The following is a 27376-nucleotide window of genomic DNA, read 5'->3' as shown; positions in this document are numbered from 1 at the left end:
TCAAGCTTCATGAAGACATTCTACATCAAAGAGGTATGTATTCTATCTTGTTATATTCATTGTTTTGTATGCTAGATTAGGATAATACCTTGGATGTTCATATTTTGCATGTATAATAGAGAAAACATAGATAAAAGTTATTTAGGGTTGCATGTACACTTAGGAGTGCTAGAATGCTCAAAACCCAACAGTGGTATCAGAGCCTAGGCTTGTTTTCTTGTTATACTTGCAAAACTGCTCAAAAAATCAAAGTTGTTTGCTATATGATCATCAGACTCGGTGAGTCCATCAGGAGAATCGGCGAGTCCATGCCTAAAAGTGATCAAAAAACGATCCAACTCGCCGAGTTGGTTCATGCACTCGACGAGTTGGACCCCCTAACAGCATAAATTCTACTTTTTTGGCTGGAATTGGACTAGGAACATTACCCTAAGATGGTTTTGGACTTATAAACTTGTTTTTGATGTGGTAATGTTCATGCTAATCCAATTTCTAAGATAATTGTCATAATTTCAAGATTTGTATTAGTTTGTATGTTCATGCTAATTTCTTGAAGATTGATGATTTGAATTATCTTGTTCTTAGATTAATAGAAAAGCTATGTGAAATAGTTGATTTCAATCCATTTTAATTTAAGAGTTGATTCCAAAATGTGTTTTTGTAACTTGTCCTCAAGTTAGATGAAAAGTCACATTTAAGAATCATAAAACTCATAAAAGTTGGCAAAGGTTACAAAAATGAAGAGTCTAGTTCTAATTAAATGACTTTATGACTCCATAACTTGTCCCCAAGTTATGGAGGACCAAGAGTCTCTTCATTAAATAATAATTAAATAAATAAAAAAAGTGTAGCCTTAATTAGTTCCATAAGTTACAAAATAAAGAAAAGTTACATTCTTTAATAGTTTAAAGTCTTCCATAAATTGTTCTTAAGTTATGGAATTTGAAGAGTTTTTAATTAAAACTACTTTGAACACATAAGTTATGAAATTAATTAGTTTTGAATAGTTTCAAAACTTGCCCTCAAGTTTTGGAATTTGAAAAGTTTCACTTATGAATACTTCAATTCCATGTTAAGCCCTTAGAATTTTAAAGAGTTAAAATTCAACCGTTATACTTTATTATATTATAAGTTAATATATATATATATATATATATATATATATATATATATATATATATATATATATATATATGTATGTATAAGAGTAAAGTCGGTCTTACCATTAGTAGGCCTCATTCACGAAGCCGGTCTATAAGAGGGGGGGGGGGGGTATAAGGTTACTGCCTATAAAATGGCAGTTTAATGGGTGTCCACTCTCACCCACCGCTTCCTTGACTGGTGGAGGGTCATTAGCCGAATGGGTAGGACAAAGACTATAAGTTCTCCCTTCATTAAAACTATTAATGATAAATACTAAGTAACTAAACACTTATAAATTCCTAATCTTAGTTACTTAGGAAAATGTGAATAAGGTGCTAACCCATGAAATTACACTTTGCACTTTGGTTAAGTCGGTTGGTGGAGCGTGTGTGGTTTATCGGCACACTAGCTTGATTTAACAGGGTAGGCAAAGGGTTTCTTAAAGTTTAATCATAGGCCGGTGGAGCGTGTGTGGTTTACCGGCACATCGGTTGGGTGATAAACATTTAAGAATACCAAGTAATTTGCATGGTTATTTCACACCTTGTTTTGTGATCCTCGGCATCCCAGTCACAAAACCTGAAGGGCACACTCGAGATTGAAACATGCCATGAAAAGTTCAATGAATCTCAAAAGATCTAGGAGTTTCAAATCTAATTAAAACTTAATAAATTATTTTGTTTTTCCATGGTGGAAATTGGTGAATCGTCATTCACCTACCTTCAAATATTTTATAGCTTGGATTACGGCATCCCTCTTCCGAGTTATAAAATAGTTTGTAGGGTCCTAGCCTTAATATTTCATATTGGGTGTTATATTAAGGACTTTTAATCAACTAAAGTTGAATATCTCCCAAAAGATGTCTAGTTCAAACATCTATGATCTTCCCAAATCTCTTGGAACTTTACTTCTTTCACCTCCTCCAATTATTCTCTCTAACCCACAAGTTCTTGAAAAGTTTAAGGTCACTCAAGCCCTATTGACAAGGCACGGTCTAGGTGTGATCACATATTGGAGATGAAGTCACATATTGACAAGCCGGGAGAGTTGGGTGTCAAAGTCTTGAGAAAGTTGGATGTTCAATCACTTTCTAAGTCACATAGCGAGTTCCTTTGGGACTCCTATGAAACAGATTATGACATGTCCCTTAATAATCTTATCTATTTTCTTGGTACTGCTGAATCAACAATGATTTGGAAGGCTAGTAAAGCAAATTTGATTAGAAGATCAACTTTCCAAAAACTTTATGGACAGGGACAATAGTGACACAGGAAATCCAGAAAAGCACTCTCTTCCCAATGGAAAGGGATTGGCCATAATCAACTTGGTTGACAAAATGGTAAAGAGAAATGCTAAGTCTGAGATAGTCCCATGTACTATTACCTAAGGGTCCATATGTTAAATTGCCAAAGGAAGGGGCATTGGTTGCGAAGCTGCCAATTTACCTAAGAATGTTAAAGTCAATAAGCTTGACTTTACTTTAGGTAAAGTCCACTATCTAACTCTGCTAAGTTTCTATTATGAGATTCTTGATATATGATGTGACTGGGTCACATGTTGATGTTTTAAGAATCAAAGAGAACTGAAGAAACTTAGAGAAAGAATATGTTGAATCTAATCGCGTAGATGGATTTCTATCGCATAGTTTGAAGATCGGATTATTGAGCTACTTCTTAGGAGTTATGAGATATTGTTTAGGAATAGATAACAACAAGTTTTCATATGGATTGTAAGGATAAGTTGTTCCGCAAAGTTTTTAAAATAAAGAAAAAAGTTTTTAATTTTACTTATTTTAAATATCCTTACAATGGCATTTGTGAAAGAAATTGTTGTTTATATGATTCCATTAAGAGAAAGAGTGGAAATATGAATTGGATTCTTTCATTTGTGGTAATGTCAAAATTTACCAAATAAGGAAAGATTCTCATCACCCAAGTTTCAATTGGACCGGAACTTGGAATCATGCATGTTGTATACTATGATGAATGAGAACTTTCAAGTATTGGAAAATTAAGACTAATTACTTGCTCACATGGATGTGTGAGTCAAGTGAAGGGCTAAGAGATCGAGTACATAGTCATGTGCACTAATCAAGCCCACCACAAATAGTCGATAAGACTATTCGTCATGATTTACTAAGGTTTTGTAAATCTTGTTATACTTATAAGTCTAAGTATAATTCTGAAGCATTGGAAAAGTCTCGATGTATAGCAGAACGAATAAGAAGAATCAAATTAGGCAGAAGGATAAAAGTTTCTCAAATATGGAAAGATGGGAGAGTACTTTATGAAATATGATCATCTTAATGATTAAGAGACCTTACACAATTCATCCTCTACGTGCATTCTGATAGCTAAGAAGAGGAGTTATGAATTGTTGAAGTGGTTAAATCCAGAAGATGAGTCATACTTCGTTCCAAAAACAATTATTAGAGTCATACTCCAAGATTGTAACGTGAGTGACATATCTTAAAGAAGGTTTATTAACACTAGTCAAATGTAAGAGTAAAAGGTTATCTACACTTGTACATTTGAAGTTGGTAAGTTGTGATGTTTTGGATAAAACAAAGACCAACTTAGGCCAATTGTGTGAAGTGTTTTTCTTGATAAAGAATCCGCGCTATCCCTTGAATATTTGACAAGAGAGTCTTATATGTCCAGAGGACAGTGGGAGTCTTAAAGGTCTTGAAAGTCTCAAGAACTAATCAAGAATAGAACCTGAGGTTCTTCACTAGCACACGACTTGAGGTTTATAACCTATCGTGTTGACATTTCTGTGGCCATTCCATTTAAAGTTGGCTTTGCATATGAGTTCTTAGAGTCCTCAATTGGCTACTTGGAAGCAATGGCAGGCCCTTGTGCTACCAAATGGCAAGAACTTAAGATTGCACAAGTTCAATCCGTATGAGTTTAGATTTGTCACTAACCTTGTCTTCTGATTATGGTTTTGACAAATTCATATGGGTAGGAACTCATACACCATAAAAATCTAAGTGTCATAAGGTTTCTCTCCGATTCATGAAAATGATGGTGAGGAAACACTTCCACTAAGTAGATTTGTAAGTAGATAGTAATCTTTGCATTCTCAAAGTTGTTAGTAGGCACACTAACATGGACTTATGAGAAATATCAAAGGTCTAACCAATTGAGACTATGATTGTGGCATTCCTTTTCATAGTTTTGGAATTGTTTAGACACACCTTGTTAGGGCTTAAATGTTGTAATAGTTGAAGAGTCAGTTAGATTGTTATGAAGTATATTTTGTCTTCGTAAGGAGTCTTCGGATGTAATGTTATTTGTACTAAGGCATTATAAAGATTAGTCTTAATGTCTAGTCCTTAGTATTGTTATGCTTTTGTTCTCCTATAAATAGGGGTCTGTACTAAGTGATTAGATAACATTTTTCACTCAGTCTTTACAGTTTATTCATTGTAATCTGTAAACTCAAAAGCATAATATGAGCTGAAAAATATTCTATTTACTCTCGTATTCATCGTTATTACTCTTTCTAAATTCATACTTGAATTTGATTCAAACTCGATTACAAATCTCATCAATTGGTATCAGAGCAGGAATCCTTTCTGTGATCTGATTTTCATACGTTCAAAAAGATTTTTTAATCTACTGTTTGATTCAAAAAGTTTCCATTCTTTTTTAGTGTGAAAAATTATTCTTGATCTAAATCTAGGATTTGATTCTGCGAACATATTTGTGAATTGTAACAACCCGTCATTTCAAGTCATCAAAGATCGAGTCTTGTAACCTCTTTGAAAAAGGGATTAGAATATCATCGAAAAATGAAGTATTCAAAAGCTCTGTTTGGAGTACGCTATGTGGTAGGTATCGTCTTAAGGTTTCCAAACATATAAATAACACAAAAATCCGAGTTATAACAAAGAAGTTATGACCATTCTAAGTTTTCCGACAAAAAACCGGCAATACGAAGTTACGTAAAAACGTAAAGTTTCAATAAAACACTTTTTGACCTTAGGTGTCTAAATGAAAGTCATAGATATCAATAAACTACAAACGTGCATAAAAAGAACGCCCAAATCAGACATCGTATGAAAAAGTTATGAATTTTTAAAGAAATTCCTTAATCACGTCATTTTAATAAATAAATAATAAAAATAATTTCGGAATTTGCCGATGGAATCTAAACGAAAGTTGTAGATCTTAGTCTCACCTACGCGTGGATATAAAAAAACATCGAAAACGGAGTTCGTATGAAGGAGATATGAATTTTTGAAGTTTGATAAATAATTAATATATATTTTTATTCAAAAATTCGGTATTATCCGAAGTCTGAGTCACGAAAGTACGACCAGCGTACACGAGTACGACCAGCGTACTCGAGGCCACGGCCTCGGATCGTCCACGTCGCCCCTATGCGAGCCTACCCCCCGTCCCGTCCGAAGTGCGAGGCAGTCGAGGACTCGGTCATGCGTGATGTACGCGTACGCCCCGCGTACCGAGGCGGTTCCAACCCCCTATAAAAGGGATGCGAGGGTTCCCGGAAAAAGGGCTCATTCTCTCTCACTTTTCTTGCGTTTTTCCTCGTTTTCCGTGCTCGTACCACCCCGAAGCCTTGGTCATTTTGTGCAAGTCCCGAAGGTCAATCTTATTCCCGAGAATCCCTAGGAAAATCCGTTTCCCGAGACGAAATTCTGCCCGGTTTTCCATCTTGCTATCTTCAAACATTCAAGTGAGTTCATACCCCTTTCAAACACACTTTAAATACATTTTAAATGCTTTTATACTCTTTTAGGGGGGGGGGGGGGAATACAAGTAAACATACGGTTATTATCGTGTATTTTATAAAGTTTCACTTCACTTGTTTTATCGAATAAATCACTTGGAATTCATTACTACTATGGAAAACTCTTGTCATACTTTGCGTGCATTAGACTTATACAAAATATATAATTATTTCAAAGTACCTTTCATTGTTAAGTCGTTTTATACATTCTAAAAACTTATGATTTTGCTTTGTCAAACATTGCGAAAAAGGATAAACTTTGCATACAAAACTATCACTTTAATACAGACTTAGTTGAGAATCCATGAGACGTGTATATCTTCAAACATTACTTTTCTTTATTAGAAAGTAGTGCTGCAAGTCCTGTCTATAACCAGAGTCTCCCGTTCGGAGAACGTGTCAAATGTGTATAGATCTATACGGGAAGTCATGATCCCGAGCCCTGACTGTTAGCTACAGTCCGTCATTTGGGGTGACAGTTGTCATAACGCTGCGACGCCTGAAGAACATCGTTACAAGCATATTATGTTTAGTATGGTTATAAAACTCATCGGATATACAATTATTATGGTATTATGCTTTTATGAACGAGTAGCTAATAAAACTATTCTTCATCTAACAAATGCGATCTTCGTATAGCTTTATTATATAAAACTATGACACAACTTTTAAGAACGTCGTTTACTTGCGATTTTCGGTCTTAGAGACTGCCAGTTATGTTAGAAAAATAAGGGTTTTTCCTGTATTCAAACCAAACAAACAATAGGAAAATAAGGGATTTTCCTGGTGCAATTATTTACAACTTATAACACGAACATTCATATGCATTTCATACTTTTATAAGAAAATAAGGGATTTTCTTGGAAAACACAACAATTCATATCACAACCATTAGGGAAAATATGGGATTTTCTGGATCTAATACATTCATTTTTAACACAACGAGTCATAAATCTTTACATTTGAATTACTGCATTTTCTAGAAAACATACACCCATTTTGAAATGGCATTTAATTTTTCTAAACCACTTACGATCTCACCAACTTAATTGTTGACACTTTGTCTTTGAAATAACTTGTATTCTCAGGGAACCGTTAAGCAGGTTTGGAAGTCAACTTTTGGGATTAATGCGCTGGCGTTAATTACTTCTTTTGAAAGATGTTTATGCATTTATCTTTTGAACATGTAATGAATACAATTATGTAAACATCTTGGAAACTTTAATATATATGGTGGTGTGTACTTTCCTTTCTATGAACTGTTATGATACTGATATGACGTCCTCTGCCCCCGAACGTTTCCGCCGTTCTGGTTTGGGGGTGTGACAGATTGGTATCAAAGCTTTGTTTATAGGGAATTAAGTATATCAAAACCATTTCTTTTTGGTATACAACTATAAACTCAATTGGGCAAAAAAACTCTGAGAAAAGTCATACTTTTGAAATTAAATTTATTTAGTTTTAAGGTAAGCATGCACTCATTTCGTACTAATAACAGTTTCGTATCGAATAACTTTAGAAGTATTATAAATAAGTTGTGCAGTATAGGTACGCCTTGGGACATGTAATCGGAATTGGGAAGAATATAGCCTGATCAACTATATTTGTCCGAGAGACGACTAACGTATGCCAAGGAGTGTCTGCAGTGGACAACGATTTTAAAACTTACCAAAAGCACATCATTACATAATACTAAGGGAGTTTTTGTGTTGCCGTCAACCATTAAACTTAAGGGTAAGTTTCATGTGCTCTAGCTTATAGTAAATTCTTAACCTTATTCTCGTACAGTCTAAATGGCGGGAATCCATCACCCCAATGACCCCTACTACCCCAACCAAGGTAATGGAGGATGGATCGAAGAAGATCCTGAAGAAGATGAAGAGCCTATAGAGTTGGAGGAAGGGATGACTCTGGCACAGATTCAGAGCCAGAAATTATCAATCCACCAATCCCACAACCTCCCGTCCACATGAGGAACTTCCAAGGACCCACTCCTGTGTGGGGAAGTCACCTCCATCATTGGAGCCAACAACAAAGCTTACGCCCTCCCTACGACATGTGCCGAGACTTCTATGATGTCAGAGGCGGGGTATCAACCGACCGAGCACTTCCGGTCATGGTTGGCAAACTCGCCAACTAATGCTATCAATCCGGAGTGCAAGCCAACCGAATCCGAGAGGTCAACGTGGAAGTACAAATCCACACGGCCGATATCAACCGCCTAGAGATGTTGCAGAACGACATCCACATTCTCGCCGAAGCATTTCAAGCACAAGCAAATGCAGCCTTCACAGAATTGAGGGAACAACAAGCTGCGTTTGATAGGCGCCTCATGGAGTCGAAGCAGTCCGACACGGAGTCGAGCTCCAAACGCAAACCGCGCCACAAGTAGTACTTGCCCGACTCTCAAATTTTGTTATAAATTAGGACTTCGGATAAAAGTATTATTTTCTTTAAAATGTTCTGTAATCGGAGGCCTTTAGAAAGGTCAAGAACTTTTGTCTAGACCCCACTGTAACATAACTATATGTTTAATATATATAAGGGTATATCCCTTTTCATGTTGTTAATCATGCGTAGTTCGTTCAATTCATAGGTACATGTATTCAAACTTTATTTTCAAGCTCAAAACCTTGTGTCAGTCAAACCCAATTTCTTAGAACTATTAGAAGTTAACTCAATATCATTCAACTCTGAACTACCAAAACTTATAAATCTTTCGTTTTCTTTTGGCAGCGCGATGCCTCCTCGTCCAAACCTAAGGCCCAGACCGGGCACGGCACCACCACCACCTCCACCACCAACGTATGATCCAACCATGGTCCAGGCTGCTATCACAGCAGCAGTAACTGCAACCCTCTCGCAAATAAACTCCAACGGAAATGGAGGGGCAGGTAGCAACACAAATCATCCAAATCATGGCACTGGTCGTGGTCAAGTAAGGGAATGTACTTACAAGGAGTTCTCTAACGCTAAGCCAAAAACTTTTAATGGAATTAGGGGAGTCATTGCACTAATGCAATGGTTCGAGAAGACCGAAATAGTCTTCGAGATCTGCTCATGCCTGGAAGCAAGCAAAGTCAAGTTCGCTGCTTGCACTTTCATAGATCGAGCCCTCACTTGGTGGAAAAGCCATGTGAATTCGGTGACGCTCACTGTCGCCAACGCCATGAGTTGGGAGGATCTGAAGTTTCTACTACTGGAATAATACTACCCAAGGGGCGAAGTGCAAAAGCTTGAGCAGGAGCTCTGGAATCTGAAAATGACTGGGTCTTACCTAGTCGCCTACACAGCTAGGTTCAACGACCTCGCTGCATTGTGCCCTACCATGGTCAACCCAGAATCAAAGAAGGTAGAAAGGTACATTTGGGGGTTGTCACCCCAGATTCAAGGGCATGTCCTAGCTTCCAGCCCTGTTACCTACAACAGCGCTAAACGCCTGGCTAAGCGACTCATCGACCACAGAGTAAAACAAGGTACCATTGCAACAACCGCAAATCCATCTAAGGAGGCTCAGGGCCAGAGTAGGCCTTGGAACAAAAGGAGGGGACAAACCCTCCAGGAAAACCCCAAGAAACAACAAGTAATAGGGACCCACGCTATGACTGTACCTGCCAACCCTGCCCCCACAAGCTCATATAATGGGAAACTTCCTAAGTGCAACCGATGCAACTTCCACCACCACGGTCCTTGTCATGATCTTCAATGCACCAAGTGCAATAAGAAGGGACATACAGCCCGCTATTGTAAAGAGCCAACCCAACCATCCGTCCCCACTGCTAATACCGGGGTAAGCCGCGCCTGCTTTGAGTGTGGAGACACGGGGCACTACCGCAGGGACTGCCCAAAGGCAAACAACCGGAATACCAGCGGAAGGGGCCGAGTTTTCGCAATGGGACAAGATGAAGGCATTGCGGACCCTACTGTTGTTACGGGTACGTTTCTTCTCGATAACTCGTATGCATGCATTTTGTTTGATAGTGGAGCGGAAAGGAGTTTTGTGAGTCAGGACTTTAAAGGCCTGCTAAAATCAATACCACAATCATTAAGTGAACCATTCATAGTAGAAATGGCCAACGGGAAAACCGAAGGCACTAAGGAGATATACTTAAAATGCACCCTAACTTTAAACGATAATCCCTTTTCAATCAACCTCATATGAGTCTCGATTAAGAATTTCGATGTCATCGTTGGCATAGATTGGCCGAGTTCTCATCATGCGGACATTTTATGTTACGATAAGGTCGTTCGCCTTAATCTGTCAACCGGCGAGACTTTCATTGTCTTGGGCGACAAACCCAGTACCACTCTTCGTATCATCTCAAGTATCCAAGCTCAGAAATGCCTATGCAAGGAGTGTCACGCGTTTTTGGCACATGTTGTACATGTGAAACGCGAAGTCCGGGACGTCAATAATGTGCCCAACGTATGCGATTTTCCCGACGTTTTTCCCGAGGACCTTCCGGGAATACCTCCTGCGAGACAAGCTGAGTTTAGGATCGATATGGTTCCCGGAGCTACCGCAGTAGCCAAAGCACCCTATCGATTAGCCCCAACAGAGATGCAAGAGCTATCCAGCCAACTGAATGAACTACTTGGAAAAGGATTCATCAGGCCGAGCTTCTCGCCATCGGGAGCACCCGTGTTGTTCGTGAAAAAGAAGGATGGATCATTCAGAATGTGCATCGACTACCGAGAACTCAACAAACTTACCATCAAGAACCGATACCCTCTACCCCGAATCGATGACTTATTCGACCAACTCCAAGGAGCCAACTACTTCTCCAAGATCGACCTGAGGTCGGGATATCACCAGCTGCGAGTCCTAGAGAGTGATGTTCACAAGACGGCATTCCGAACGAGATATAGACATTACGAGTTCGTAGTGATGCCGTTCGGACTAACCAACGCCCCGGCCGTATTCATGGATCTAATGAATCGGGTATTTTGTCCATTCTTGGATAAATTTGTGATAGTATTCATAGACGACATACTCATTTATTCAAAGAATAAAGAAGAGCATAGTCAACATCTGAGGCAAGTCTTAGAGACGTTACGGACTGAGAGACTGTATGCAAAATTCTCAAAATGTGAGTTTTGGATTAGAAAGGTGGACTTCCTCGGTCATGTGGTCAGCAAGGAAGGAATCCACGTGGATCCATAAAAAATCAAGGCTATCAAAAACTGGTCTGCACCAACTACACCAACAGAAATTCGCCAATTTCTAGGTCTTGCTGGTTATTATCGAAGGTTCATTCAGAATTTCTCCAGCATCGCAAAGCCTCTTACCGCCTTGACCCAGAAAGGTGTGACCTACAATTAGGGAGAAAAGCAAGATGCTGCTTTTCAGACTTTGAAATAGGCCCTTTGCAGTGCGCCCATCCTTTCTCTTCTAGAAGGGACCGAAGATTTTGTGGTGTATTGCGATGCTTCGAAGCTAGGGCTGGGTTGTGTACTAATGCAGAGGGGAAAGGTTATTGCATATGCCTCACGAAAACTGAAAACGCATGAGGTCAACTACACCACTCATGATTTAGAACTTGGGGCGGTGGTCTTCGCTCTTAAAATCTGGAGACACTACCTATATGGTACCAAGTGCACTATCTTTACAGATCACAAGAGCCTACAACACATCTTCGACCAGAAGGAGTTGAACATGAGACAGCGATGTTGGGTCGAATTGCTCAACGACTACGAATGTGAGATTCGCTATCATCTAGGAAAGGCAAACGTCGTGGCAGATGCCCTTAGTCGTAAGGAGTACTCTGGTCGAAGAGTGAAGTCATTAGCCATGTCGATCCATTCGCACCTATCAGCACAAGTCAAGGAAGCTCAAATAGAGGCCTTGAAACCCGAAAACGTGATAGGTGAGACCCTTAGGGGAATGGACAAGAACTTAGAAATCAAGAGTGACGAAGCACGCTACCTCATGAACCAAATATGGACACCCAAGTTTGGTGGATTTAGGGAGGTAGTTATGAGCGAGGCACACAAGACTCCATACTCCGTACACCCCGGGTCAGACAAGATGTATCAAGATCTCAAGCAACTTTACTGGTGGCCAAATATGAAAGCGGAGATTGCTACATATGTGAGCAAGTGTTTGACTTGCACCAAGATAAAAATAGAACACCAGAAACCCGCAGGGCTACTCCAATAACCTGAAATTCCTGAGTGGAAATGGGAGCAGATTTCCATGGACTTCATAACGAAACTGCCCAAAACTCAAGGTGGCCAAGATTTGGGTAGTCGTCGATAGATTAACCAAGTCCGCTCATTTCTTACCGATCAAGGAAACTGATAAAATGGAAAAGCTAGCGAGAATCTACATCCGAGAGATCGTACGACTCCATGGAGTGCCAATGTCTATCATCTTGGACAGAGACAGCAGATTCACTTCCATATATTGGCAATCATTGCAAAAATCCATGGGAACAAGGTTGAACATGAGTACAACCTATCACCCCCAAACTGACGGACAGAGTGAGAGGACGATCCAAACCTTGGAAGACATGTTGCGAGCATGTGTAATCGACTTTGGTAAAGCATGGGATGTACACTTACCTTTGGTCGAGTTCTCTTATAACAATAGTTATCATACTAGTATCAAGACTGCTCCATTTGATGCCCTTTATGGCCGTAAGTGCAGATCACCTCTGTGTTGGACGGAAGTGGGCGACACACAATTAGCAAAAGGTCTAGTCCCTGATAGCACCCTCACTGGTCCAGAGATCATCAGAGAAACTACTGAAAAGATCGTGCAAATATGAGAACGACTGAAATCCTCAATGGATAGGCAAAAGAGCTATGCCGACAAAAGACGTAAACCCTTGGAATTTCAGATTGGCGATCGTGTACTACTAAAGGTCTCACCCTGGAAGGGCATGATACGCTTTGGAAAACGTGGGAAGCTAAATCCTAGGTACATTGGACCCTTCGAAATCATTTCAAGAGTTGGTCCAGTGGCCTACAAACTCCGACTTTCAACCGAGCTTAACAATGTACATCCAGTATTCCACGTATCAAACCTGAAGAAGTGTTTGTCCGACGAAACACTTGTAATTCCACTCGATGAGATCGAACTAAATGAAAATCTTAAATTTGTGGAAGAACCCATCGAGATCATGGATAGGGAAGTTAAACGAACTAAACAGAGCCGCATTCCAATAGTAAAGGTCCGATGGAATGCTAAGAGGGGACCTGAGTTCACGTGGGAACGAGAAGATCAAATGCAACAGAAGTATCCACACCTCTTCCTCAGCCCCTAAGACTTTTCTTTTATATTAAAATTTCGGGACGAAATTCCCTCTAACGAGGGGATGATGTAACAACCCGTCATTTCAAGTCATCAAAGATCAAGTCTTGTAACCTCTTTGAAAAAGGGATTAGAATATCATCGAAAAATGAAGTATTCAAAAGCTCTGTTTGGAGTACGCTATGTGGTAGGTATCGTCTTAAGGTTTCCAAACATATAAATAACACAAAAATCTGAGTTATAACGAAGAAGTTATGACCATTCTAAGTTTTCCGACAAAAAACCAGCAATACGAAGTTACGTAAAAACGCAAAGTTTCAATAAAACACTTTTTGATCTTAGGTGTCTAAATGAAAGTCATAGATATCGCTAAACTACAAACGTGCATAAAAAGAACGCACAAATCAGACATCGTATGAAAAAGTTATGAATTTTTAAAGAAATTCCATAATCACATCATTTTAATAAATAAATAATAAAAATAATTTCGGAATTTGCTGATGGGATCTAAACGAAAGTTGTAGATCTTAGTCTCACCTACGCGTGGATATAAAGAACGTCGAAAACGGAGTTCGTATGAAGGAGATATGAATTTTTGAAGTTTGATAAATAATTAATATATATTTTTATTCAAAAATTCGGTATTATCCGAGGTCTGAGTCACGCAAGAACGCCCAGCGTACTCAAGGCCACGGCCTCAGATCGTCCACGTCGCCCCTATGTGAGCCTACCCCCACCCCCCCCCCCCCCCGTCCCGTCCAAAGTGTGAGGCAGTCGAGGACTCGATCATGCGTGACGTACGCGTACGCCCTGTGTACCGAGGCGGTTCCAGCCCCCTATAAAAGGGATGCGAGGGTTCCCGGAAAAAGGGCTCATTCTCTCTCACTTTTCTTGCGTTTTTCCTCGTTTTCCGTGCTCGCACCACCCCGAAGCTCTGGTCATTTTGTGCAAGTCCCGAAGGTCAATCTTATTCCCGAGAATCCCGAGGAAAATCCGTTTCCCGAGACGAAACTCTGCCCGGTTTTCCATCTTGCTATCTTCAAACTTTCAAGTGAGTTCATACCCCTTTCAAACACACTTTAAATACATTTTAAATGCTTTTATACTCTTTTGGGGGGAATACAAGTAAACATACGGTTATTGTCGTGTATTTTATAAAGTTTCACTTCACTTGTTTTATCGAATAAATCACTTGGAATTCATTACTACTATGGAAAACTCTTGTCATACTTTGCGTGCATTAGACTTATACAAAGTATATAATTATTTCAATGTACCTTTCACTGTTAAGTCGTTTTATACATTCTAAAAACTTATGATTTTGCTTTGTCAAACATTGCGAAAAAGGATAAACTTTGCATACAAAACTATCATTTTAATACAGACTTAGTTGAGAATCCATGAGACGTGTATATCTTCAAACGTTACTTTTCTTTATTAGAAAGTAGTGCTGCAAGTCCTGTCTATAACCAGAGTCTCCCGTTCGGAGAACGTGTCAAATGTGTATAGATCTATACGGGAAGTCATGATCCCGAGCCCTGACTGTTAGCTACAGTCCGTCATTTGGGGTGACAGTTGTCATAACGCTGCGACGCCTGAAGAACATCGTTACAAGCATATTATGTTTAGTATGGTTATAAAACTCATCGGATATACAATTATTATGGTATTATGCTTTTATGAACGAGTAGCTAATAAAACTATTCTTCATCTAACAAATGCGATCTTCGTATAGCTTTATTATATAAAACTATGACACAACTTTTAAGAACGTCGTTTACTTGCGATTTTCGGTCTTAGAGACTGCCAGTTATGTTAGGAAAATAAGGGTTTTTCCTGTATTCAAACCAAACAAACAATAGGAAAATAAGGGATTTTCCTGGTGCAATTATTTACAACTTATAACACGAACATTCATATGCATTTCATACTTTTATAAGAAAATAAGGGATTTTCTTGGAAAACACAACAATTCATATCACAACCATTAGGGAAAATATGGGATTTTATGGATCTAATACATTCATTTTCAACACAACGAGTCATAACTCTTTACATTTGAATTACTGTGTTTTCTGGAAAACATACACCCATTTTGAAATGGCATTTAATTTTTCTAAACCACTTACGAACTCACCAACTTAATTGTTGACACTTTCTCTTTGAAATAACTTGTATTCTCAGGGAACCGTTAAGTAGGTTTGGAAGTCAATTTTTGGGATTAACGCGCTGGCGTTAATTACTTCTTTTGAAAGATGTTTATGTATTTATCTTTTGAACATGTAATGAATACAATTATGTAAACATCTTGGAAACTTTAATATATATGGTGGTGTGTACTTTCCTTTCTATGAACTGTTATGATATTGAATATGACGTCCTCCGCCCCCGAACGTTTTCGCCGTTCTGATTTGGGGGTGTGACATGAATCGAGTGTTCGTTGTCTGATTCTGATTTGAAATATACAATTTGATTTCAAAATTCTCAAAGTTTTCGTATCATCTTGAAGTTTTTGTCCGTACAACAATGGCATCATTCAATCTGAATTCCATGACATCATTTTCTCATTTGCTTGGTTCATCCACAAAAATTCCGATGCTTATTCCAGAATATTAGGATCAATGGGCAGATCGTATGCAAGATTACTTGAACGGATTCGATGAAGAATTATGGAAGTGCATTTAAGGAGAAATCAATCAACCTGCAACAGTTCTGCCAATTGGTGTGTCTTCAAGTAATTCGGAAGTTGACAATCAATCCAATCGTTTAAAACAACTGGAGAAAAAATGCATGAGGGAATTAAGAGGTGCCTTATCTCCTGTTGTGTACAATTATGTCAAAACATGCACAACAGCTAAAGAAATCTGGAACAATCTCAAAGACAAATTTCAAGGAAGTGAAAAGACGAAGATCACATCTGTGAAACAATGCCTGGTGGAACTCAAAGATTTCAAACAGAAAGAATCTGAATCCATTGAAGTATACTATGATCGGTTCAATGAGTTAATCTATCATTGTAATCGTTATGGTATTACAAGGTCATCAATGGAGTACAACTTGATATTTGTAATGGGACTTCAAAAGGAGTGGAGGAGTGTGAGTATGATGGTGAAAAACCAACAGAGTTTTGATACTTCGACTTTGAATAACTTGTACAATCAATTGAAATCTCATGAAAATGCGGTTAATGAAATAGCTGAGGAAGTGATAGCAAGTCTTGGTGGACCATTGGCACTCGTTTCGAAGGTTTCAGAAAGAGAGAATGAAAAATCGAAGTCTGATGAAGAAGAAGGTTTTCTGATGAATTCTGATGATGAGGCTGTTGCATTTTACTCAAATAATCGAGTAAAGAAATTTTTTAAGAAACCTTTTAATTCAAAGAACAAATCATCAGATTCGAAGGGTAGTTTTGAGAACAAAAATAGAGTGGATGAAAAGAAGAATGAAGTGAAGACAGATTCGAAGAGTGAAATGGTGCAAATGAAGAAGATGTTGAAAGGTGATACAGGGATTAATTGCCATTATTGCTATGGTGCAAATCACTTGGCAGTAGATTACTTGTTGAGAAAGAAGGAGGAAAAGAAAAATAAAACAAAGGATGAAGCGTATTACACTGAGAAACTGGAGGAAGTAAAGTCGAAGGTAAAGAATTTGTCGTTGGTGGCTCATGGAGAAACTGAATCGAATGGCACATATCAAATATGGTCCTCAGGTTCAGACGATGAAGAAATGAAGAATCCAACACACAGGGCCATGTATGCAAAAGTTGAAAAAGATTTAGATGAAGAAGAGACTTACGAAGTACATGGGCAATGCTTCGTATCGAAGTCTACCGATAGGTCGCCCATGACTACCAAGGTACGTAAACTTCTTGAATCCTTTAATATTCTAGTTTCTGCATATAATACTGAGTTAGTATCTTTTGATGAAACTGTTACTTACTTTGATTCAGTTGTCGTGTCTACCAACAATGAAGCTAAAAAGTTAAATGATCAATTACTAGAGACAAGAAAGAAGTTAGAATCAAAAGTCACTAGGGTTGATTATTTAGAATTGCAAGTATCGAATATTATGGAGGATAGGGAGAGTTTAGCAAAGGAAATAAACTTGTTGTTAGCACAGAGAAATATTTTCTGTAATTCTGCGAAAAGATTGTATGGAAAATTAACTAAATTACGTCATTCAAGTGAGATAAGTAAGGAACAACACAGAAAATTGCTACCATTTTTAGCATATGATAGAACTAAGGTAGATAGTGTTTCATATGATTGTGAAAAAGAAATTTCTAATTTTAACAAAGTTCCAGATGATAGGTATAGATATGGAATTGCTAAAGTCGAAGATAATCTTGATGCTAATGATTTAGTAAAAATTGTAAATGAGACCTTAACTAAATCAGAACAACTTTGAATTTTGAAAAAGACTGAGAATTCTACATCTAATTGTCAAACTAATTTTGCTGATATTGAAGATAATTATGATAATATTAGTGAAATTAGTGATTTAGAGGATGTAGATTGTTCTCATTGTCTGTCATAAATGTAGCAAATTCTTTTAAAGGGAAAGAAAAATGTGAAGATTTATTCATAAAAATTGACACTGATGAACTCTTAACTTCGAAAGTTTGTGATATGGAGTTTGTGGAAATACATGATAGTCAAACCGATGATAGTGATAATGAGGAAGAAAACACAAATTCGAAGTCAATTCAAAGTTCGAAAGAAATTGAAATTCCTCGAGTGGTTGTTGATCAAGTTTATTTGGATGCACAAGAATTTGAGAAAATTCTTAGTGAAAAAGGTGCTCATTATCTTGAATCGAATACTGTTGTTTATCCAATCTTCAAATGCACTGATGATATTGTGTTTCCAAACCAAGTCTTCGTAACAATAGGCAATGTTGAAAATATAAAGCCTGAATTCAAAAAGTTGGTTGAGGAAGAAAATAAGCAAACTTCAAATGAAGGTTTCTTTTCGAATCAAAACACAGTTGAAAATAATCTCACAAAGAATTCATATATATTTCAACATCAAAAACCAAAAAGAATATGGGTTGAAAAGTTGAAAGTTGAAAAGAAGATAGTTAACACAACTGCAAATGTGTTCACGAAGCAAGAAGGTGTTAAAACAGAGGTTAAAGCAGTCAACAAAGCAATAAAATTGAATTCAAAAGAGTTTAAAGCTCAAGTTGAAAATTTTTCAAAGGAAAATAATATTTCAAAACGTCAAGCAAGAAAAACAATTTTTTGGCAAACTAGTGAGTCATTAAATATGACATCAATAAATTTTTCAAAAGAAGGAAATTTTTTAGAGGAAGATCCAAGACTCAAATTTTTGAAAAGAATAATGCTTCATTTTCAAATATTAAAACAAACTTTTCAAATGGAACAAAAACAACACTTCCAAGAAAAAGTTTTCAGAAAAAGGTTGAAAAACATATTTCAAAATCACAAATGAATACTTCTTATCATGAGTTTCATCTATCGAAATCAAAAGTGGATTATGTTCCAAGTTTAGAAAAATGTTATAATCTTCCGAAGAAGCAAGCTGACAAAATTTCAAATGTGAAAGGTATAACTACTAAAAGAAATATTGATCATTGATTGGAAGGAAAGGGAAAAATGTATCAATCAAGTAAGTTTTCAAAAGAACAGATACATGAGGCATATGAAAAGTATGTAAATCCTTCAACGAATGGTAGTTCTTCATCCAAAGAATCAAACATTTCAGTTAAAGTTTGGCAGCCGGTCACGAAAGTGAAAAGTGAAACATCACAAACTCAAAATGCGAAGGGTATAATCAGTGAAAATTTAAAAACAATAAAAACTCATATATCTGACCCTTCGAATGAAGATGATAAATTTATTGATAGTTTCAAAACAAAAGTTTGTGATTGGGTTAATGGTTGTACTTTGCAATTGAAAAACAAACCTAATATGAATGGACCCAACAAGTCTTGGGTACCTAAATTCTTTCAATAATCACAGGTACTTTGTGACGAGCAATATGATAACAAGTGGTATATCGATAGTGGTTGCTCACATCACATGACTGGGAAGAAGGAAAACTTACGTGATTTTCGAAGCTTAGAAAATGGAGGAGTGGTTAAGTTTCGCAATAATCACAAATGCAAAGTTAAGGGTTATGGAAAGATAATGAATGGCACTTTCATTGTCAATCGAGTTGCATTTGTTGAAGGTTTGCAACACAATTTGATAAGTGTATCACAACTTGTTGTGAGCACTGGCAATCAAGTTCTTTTTAATAAAGAAGGAAGTGTCATTTCGAATGTTGAGACAAAAGAAGTTTTACTCAAGTCGAAACGAAAATGTGATATGTTTACATTGGATATAGTTCCAATTGTTGGCAAACCTGCTGTGTGTTTACTTTCGAAGGCTGCTGCCGATACAAGCTGGTTATGGCACAGGAGGTTATCACATCTCAATTTTCGAAACATCAACAAACTTGTTGTACAAGATCTAGTAAGAGGTTTACCCATTCTGAAATATGATAATGACAGTTTGTATGCAGCATGCGAAGTAGGAAAACAACACAAACAAGGTCATCCAATCACAATAGATTCGAAGATTGTTGAACCCCTCGAACTCTTGCATATTGATTTATGTGGTCCTTCGACAGTTGCTACTCTTAACAAGAAAAGGTACATTCTAGTTATTGTGGATGATTTTTCAAGATTTACGTGGGTTTATTTTCTCAAGTTAAAATCCGAAGTTCCACAAATGATGATTGATTTTATCAAGAAAATGGAAATTTCGTTGAAGAAATCAGATCGAAAAATTAAAAGTGATCATAGAACTGAATTCAAAAATCGTGTTTTTGATTCATTTCTGGTGGAGAAAGGCATTTCGCATAATTTTTCATCTCCATATATACCACAACAAAATGGTGTAGTTGAGAGAAGAAATCGATCATTATGCGAAGCTGCAAGAACAATGTTGGCATATTCGAATTTACCTCAATATCTTTGGGCCGAAGCCGTTTCGACTGCTTGCTTTACTCAGAATCAATCATTCATTCATAGACAGTTTAATGTTACTCCTTATGAAATCATCAATAATCGAAAACCTAATGTCAAAATTTTCCATGTTTTTGGATGCAGGTGTTTCATAATGAATCTTAAGGATAATATTTCGAAGTTTCAAACAAAAGCTGATGAAGGAATTTTCTTGGGATATTCACACAATTCTGTTGCTTATAGAGTGTTAAATAAGCGAACTCGCAAAGTGGAAGAAACTATTAATTTGACATTTGATGATCATTACATTAAAAAGTCTAATCATCAATTTGCAATTCATACTATTTTGCAAAATTCTTCGAATGATAATGATTCAATTAAAATGGATGATGATAATTATGAATTGATTTTTGGTATTTCAAATCAAGCAATTGAAGCAGAGAATAATGCACCGGATAATCAACAATCAGAAAATTCGAATCATGACAATGATTCAATTTCGGTTTCGAATCTAAACACAAATGAACTAACTAGTGGTCCACTGGAGGGGGAGCACTTGGATTCGAATAGTTTTGTTGAGGGGGAGCATTCTTGCGAAAGTGATAAAATGTCAACCAATGTTAATGATGAGGGGGAGCCAATTATCGAAGAAGAGCCAATTATCGAAGAGGAGATAAATATCAAAGCAGAGCCAATACACGAAGAGGAGCCAATACTTGAGAAGGATCCCATTCTTGAAGAAGAACATTTCGATGATGCTGAGGATGCATGTTCCATAAATGGATCAGAAACAGATGCTATGTTCGAAGATGCACCTTTGGATTTTGATCCTAATTATCCACCATTGGATAAATGGACAAGAAATCATCCAAAAGAACAAATTCTTAGTGATCCACAAGCAGGAGTAATGACAAGGGCTCAACTTCATACACGAAATGAGGTATTGAATACTCATCAAGAGTTATGCATATTTAATGTTTTTATTTCCAAAATCGAACCAAAGACAGTTAAGGTTGCAATGGAACACTCTGATTGGGTTGTTGCTATGCAAGCTGAATTGTCTGAATTCGAAAGAAACAAGGTTTGGAGATTAATTCCAAAACCTATTAATGTGTCAATTGTTGGACTCAAATGGATTTATAAAAACAAAACTGACAAAGATGGAAACATTATTCGAAATAAGGCTAGACTTATTGTTAAAGGATATTCTCAACAAGAAGGAATTGATTACGAAGAAACATTTACCCCTGTCGCAAGACTCGAGGCTGTTCATATTTTTCTGGCTTATGCAGCTCATAAAAATTTCGACGTTTATCAAATGGATGTAAAATGTGCATTCCTAAACGGCGAACTTGAAGAAACGATATATGTTGAACAACCACCAGGTTTTATAAATACCGAACATCCTGATCATGTTTATATTTTAGATAAAGTTGCGTATTTGTTAAAACAAGCACCAAGAGCATGGTATGCAACTTTAACATCATTTTTGAAACAATCTAAATTTAAACAAGGATCAGTTGATCCCACTTTATTTCGAAAGAAAATTGGGAATCACCTGATGCTTGTTCAAATTTATGTTGATGATATAATTTTTGGCTCTACTGACCCTGCTTTATCCAAAGAATTCGAAGACTTGATGAAAAGCAAATTCGAAATGAGTATGATGGGCAAAATTAATAACTTTTTGGCTGTGAATATTCGTCAAAATAGGGAAGGCATCTTCATTAATCAGGAGAAATATACGAAGACTTTGTTAGAAAAGTTTGGCATGACGAATAGCACAAAGTTACGAGCACCAATGGCAACGGGCATAAAGCTCACACCTTTGTTAGATAAATCTGCTGTTGATCTCACTCTGTATCGAAGCATGATTGTGTCTTTATTGTATTTAACTGCGAGTTGACCTGATATTATGTTTTCTGTTTGTAATTGTGCAAGGTATCAATCAAATCCATGTGAACCACATTTAACAGCGGTGAAGAATATTTTTCAATATTTGAAAGGCACTACTTCGTTAGGTTTGTGGTATCCTTCGAAAATAGGGTTCTTTGTACAAGCTTATTCAGATGTGGATCTTGGAGGATGCAGTCTTGATCGCAAAAGCACAACTGCTGGGTGTCAATTACTAGATGGAAAATTGGTCAGTTGGCAATCGAAGAAGCAAACATGTGTTTCGATATCTACAGCTGAAGTTGAATATGTTGCTGCAGCTGCGTGTACATCACAAATAGTTTGGATTCAAAGTCAATTACGTGATTATGCTGTTAATATGAAAAAGATTCCTTTATATTGTGATTCACAAAGTGCAATAAGAATTTGTCATAATCCTGTGCAGCATTCGAAGACTAAGCACATTGCTCTCAGATATCATTTCATCAAAGATCATGTCGAAGAAGGAAATATTGAAGTTCATTTTGTGAAAACAACGGAACAATTGGCAGATATTTTCACAAAGGCATTGGATGAAAAATCTTTTCTTCGTATATTGGAAGGATTGGGTATGGTTGATGGAAATTCACTTACATGTGATAAAAGTGAAGGTTGATGGATTCGAATGTTTTGGTGAACTGAAGGACAAATAGCTTACAAAGAGTTAAGTGTTCAAAGGTTACTGTTCATGGTCAATGCTTCGAATGTTTCGCATTCGGAAGATTTATTCCTTATTAAAGTACATAATAAGAGATTACTGTTCAAGTCAACGGTTCAAATCTTTTTATACTCAAAATCGTATTCAATCTTTTTGAGTGACCTTCATCAAGCATTCAAAACCTACGATGGTTGTTCCCAATAAGATCCAGCATCATATTTTTTCTTGAATATGATTTCTGTGTGAGTATATTTTGAAAAGCCTTGTTACTTTACATATCATTCGAAACCAAGTTGTCACTGACTACACTGGTTATAGAACTAATTTTGCTTACAATTTATCACCTTATGTTAAGGTCGACATGTGACAAAATTTTCGAAGCCACCCATTTGACTTATAAAAGAAACCCTTCAAAACTTCTCTACAAGTTATCGATTGTAATTCACGGGAAACCAAGCAAGCTGTCAATTATCTCTCTTGATAATTTTCGAAGAAATCTTTGCCAGGGATTAAACAGTTTTTGTGTCAAAATAAATTTTTGACATCACAAGTTTTCAAAAAAAAAATTTAAAATTTGTTTCTCATCTAAATTTTTTTTTGGAACACAGCACACACGAAATCCTTGAGGTTTGAGTAAAACCAACTTAAACTCATGATTTCGAAACTCTGGCATATGACTTCGCTTTTTAAACCTCAAAAGTGAAAGAGCCTGACCTCTATTCCGAAGGAATCCGACGATTACAATTCTCTTGGGGAATATTGTCACACCCCAAAACTGGAACGGCGGAAACGTTCTGGGATGGATGACGTCATGTCAAGTATCACAACACATGCATTATAGTAATCAAAGTACAACAAAACATTGCATTAATAGTAATAGTTTTACAAGGTTACATTACAACAATTTAAAGTAATACAAGTAATAGAATAAATACAGCAGGGTACTAAGCTATCTTCATCAACAGCTCCTGGGATGTACCTGTCTAATGCTACCCTGAGAATACAAGTTATTTGAAAAGCGAGTATCAACATTTTTACAAATGTTGGTGAATTCATAAGTATTTAATGACATTTTCATTCAAATAACTTTAATGAAAGTAGTAGTTTAAGAGATTTCAGTGTATTAGAGTTCTTTCCAGAAAATCCTATATTTTCTTTAATAATAGCAGTCTTCTACCAAGACTGGTTAGTGTTATGTGGTAAAAAGTTATTTTCCCTAAATTGTTATCTTTATCAAAATACTGAATTTGATTATTTAGGAAAGCGAATGACATCAGGGAATAACATATGCCTCAGTAGTGAGGACTGCTGACTAAGGCAAGAAATCATAGACTCCAGGAAAGTATCAAACAAACGACACGCCTGGTTCAGTCTAGCAAGTGGAGACACAAACCCCAGAAGATACCAAATGAAGAGTACAACTAGTAGGGTCTAAACAGTGAATACAGACTGCAGACAATATCAAATGAAAGATACGTCTAGCAAGGTCTAGAATGGTGAATATAGTGAATGCCGTGAATACAGTGGATTCTGTAGTACAGTGGATACAGACCCCAGACAGAATCAAATGAAAGATACGTCTTGTAAGGTCAAAACAGAGATAACAGACCCCAGACAGTATCAAATGAAAGATACATCATGTAGGGTCAAAACAGGGTGACTCTAAAAATAATTTACCAGCATACAGTGTAGATTGCTGGTAAAATACCGTTACCTTAAGGCCAAATAATTATAAGGTAACCCAGGATACTCGTAACCATACTAATCGACACTAGAGAACCAGACACCCTACGAGCGTCTTGAGAATGTGACATTTGTCACCCCTTGGCTTGGTGAGTCGTGGACTGTAGCTAGCAGTCACGGTGCGGGGGTGTCAATCCTGTATAGATCTATACACACAATGTCCGCTCTCCCTACAGGAGACTCTAGTTACCAACTAGACGATGGAGAAGGCCGTGTCCCGAAGATGCATCCCAAATAGTGGGTAATGACTTTCAAAACAGTGGGTAGTGGGTTTCTAATGTAGGTGCTGATTTAGAGGTAGAGACTCTTAACTGAGTTGACTGAAGAAACTCGTATGTCTATGCTCTTGTACATAATATATAACTAATGAATCGAACGACCTTCAGATGGACATCCGATCCCACCAGACCACATCTCAACGAAGAAAAGGAAATAGGGCGGACAAGCCTTCCTAAGTCCTTCAATCATTATTTATATGCATCTATACAAGCATAAACATACATCTAACTACGCTTGAGTGTGTATCAAGTGGTATCATACGGTGAAGTATAAGTGTATAGTGGAACATCCGAGTCGTGAAGTGTAAGTGTATAGTGGAACATCCGAGTCATGAAGTATAAGTATACAGTGGAACATCCGAGTCGTGAAGTACAAGTGTACAGTGGAACATCCGAGTCGTGAAGTATAAGCGTACAGTGGAACATCCGAGTCGTGAAGTATAAGCGTACAGGGTGGGATAATTGAATCGTGAAGTATAAGTGTACCAAGTATAAGCGTATCACGAAGCAGAGACGACAATAAGTGAAGTAAGAACGTCTATCAAGTATATGTGAAGTAAAGTCGTTATCAAGTATAAGTGAAGAAGAATCGTATCACTAAGTAAGAACGTGAATAAGTATAAGCGTCATCAGGTATACGCGACTACAAGTATAAGTGAAAGCATTACCAAGTCGGAGTATAAAATAAGTATAAGCGAAGCAGCAGTATTTAACAAGTAAAAATATACGTCTAAAAGGGAAATCTTTAATGAAAAGCCTTTATATACTGAGAAAATCACAAATTGTAGTCTTTTGTAAAATATGTTTAAAAACCTTAGAGGATCTTTCATAGACCAATTTAGAATGAATTTGGATAAATCAGTATAAGTAAAAGTTACGAAATAAGTAAAAATCATTATAGTGTCCCACTCAGTGAAACAGTGTAAAGTGGTAAAATCTTGTGCATGCGGGTTATCAATCACATGTGATTGACATGATAACTGGCATGTTTAACTTGTATTCCCTCTATAAAGCATTTAAAAACATTAAAAGGTTCATTCAGGGGTATGAACTCACCTGGTGTAAGTAGGTCCAACGAGAGTGCTGTTTGGGCGTTCGGTGCCACGTAATGACTCGAACACACTCAATGACCTATTTAACATATGATAACATATGTTCACATACAATTAGCACATTTAATACTAATTAAACAAATATACACGCTCACAGGATCGGAAAACACTTTGGCTAAGTGTTTGGGTGTCCCGGGTAGCGTTTAAGGGTGCTAAGGGTCTCCTATCAGTTGTGGAACTTTGATAAACTCAAATATCAAGTGTGTGAATGGGTTAAAAGCATTAACATGGACCAATTTGGAGTTTACGGCCTAACTTAAGGGAGTTTACGGCCGTAAACTCCCAAGGTCATATTCTTGGGTGTTTTATGCTTCTAGCTTGCTCATTGATTTATTCTAAGCACTTTTCCCAAAAGGCATGAGTGGGTTTGAGGCCTCTAAGGGCATGATCTATGAGTTTACGCCCAAGGGACCACTCCTAAAGGAGTTTACGGACGTAAACTCTAATCCTTAGAGTTTTGGGAAGTTTAAAGCCCCTAATGCCTTTCTAGTGATTTCTAATGAAGTATGATGCTATTTTGGAGGATTAAAACCATCATTTGAGTGGGTTTTGGGGAGATTACGACCTAGATAAATGCTTGGGTTGTAAACTCCAAGTCATGCCTCATTTCCTTGTGTTTAAGCGTTTATATCCCCTCCTAGTATTTCATGGTAAATGTATGAGGCTATTTGGGGGACAAAACAATTATTTTGGGCATGTTTAAGGGTGTTTATGGCCTTGACCCTTGTCTGGCCATAAACTCCCTTTAATAATTCATTTTGGATTGTTTCAAGGGTCTAAAATCAAGAGGATAAGTTCCTAAATTATGTATGAAGCCCTAGAATGAGTTTGGAATGCATTTGGGACCATGACTTGGGGAGTTTACGGCCTAAGCATGTGCTTGGGTCGTAAACTCTTCTTTGAGTCCTAAATCCATGCATTTTAATGTTTAAATACCCCTAGGCTAATTCCCCTATTTATTTCCAAGCTATTAGGGACAAGTTTGGGTCATTTTGACCTTGTTTTGGGTGTTTACGGCCTAAGGAGGTGCTTAGGCCGTAAACTCCTTTTCCATTGCTTCTAAGTCCGATTTTTGGGCTATAAACACAAATCAATATGTTTAGAATAAGCTAGGGTAAGCGGACTTACAATTTGGAAGCGTTTGGTTGCGGATTCGGGGCTAAAATGAGTCTAGAGAGAGAGTATAGAGAGAGAGTGTAAAAAGTCTCCAATGGACTCCGCTCACCCTTACATAGGGTTTTGAGTCGGGACTCAGTGGAATCCTACCCGATACTGCCGTTAAACGGGGCTTTTGGTCGCACCCGATTTAGTGGTCGTAATAATAAAACTTAACATTTCCAATTAAATGGAAATATGTGTTATGTGTTTTATTTCCTTTCATCACGACTTAACGGCGTGCTTATTGCAACCAAATGGAATTTTTACTAAATTGACGCCCTCTAAGTAACGAAACTTTTATACAGTGGAATATTCCGTTAATGGTAACGGAGAAATGTAACGGGGCAACTTGGGTTGTCACATC

The sequence above is a fragment of the Lactuca saligna genome, chromosome 5, assembly GCF_052625555.1.
Source record: "Lactuca saligna cultivar CGN05327 chromosome 5, ASM5262555v1, whole genome shotgun sequence".
NCBI classification, from domain to species: Eukaryota; Viridiplantae; Streptophyta; class Magnoliopsida; order Asterales; family Asteraceae; genus Lactuca; species Lactuca saligna.
Note: the sequence above shows the minus strand (reverse complement) of the source record.